Below are 571 nucleotides of genomic sequence, written 5' to 3'. Positions count from 1 at the left end.
CAATTCGATTTCCTACTTCGCAGATGCGCATTCAAGACTTTCATGTTCCACACTGAAGGAGTTGTATTACGATACTATTCGATTTCCTCAGTTAACGTTATATTGATCTTAAGCTCCAAGGCTTCTCCTTAGTTAAGCAAGCATATTCTGTAGAAGCATAGGTTTTTTTTTTTTTTTTTTTTCACTCCTAATGTTGCAATCAGCCTTGCATACTGTACATCTGAATCATATGCTAATACTACATTGTTATTGCAAGAAACCGAACATGAGGAATACTTAAGAAGTAGGGAGTTTGTTCGAACCATTGTTTTAGTAATAAGGATGCACTGCAGACTGCAGTTGTTTGTTTTCTTACAGAGTGTGGTACTTGTATGTTTCTTAGGATGTTACTTTTTTTCAACACTTGCCTTTCTTGGCCTATATAAAATCTCGCCAAAAAAAGGGGTTAGTTGAACAACTTTGGGAACGTTGGAAAATAGTCCCAATATTCTGGAAGGTTTATAATTTGTACTGCAAGTGTTACAACATTGTACAGTGACATGATCCTAATTCCTAAAGATACAAAGCAGAA

Source organism: Silene latifolia, chromosome X (assembly GCF_048544455.1).
Source record: "Silene latifolia isolate original U9 population chromosome X, ASM4854445v1, whole genome shotgun sequence".
Taxonomy (NCBI): domain Eukaryota; kingdom Viridiplantae; phylum Streptophyta; class Magnoliopsida; order Caryophyllales; family Caryophyllaceae; genus Silene; species Silene latifolia.
The sequence above is the reverse complement of the archived record's forward strand: the minus strand, read 5'-3'. Positions refer to the sequence as shown.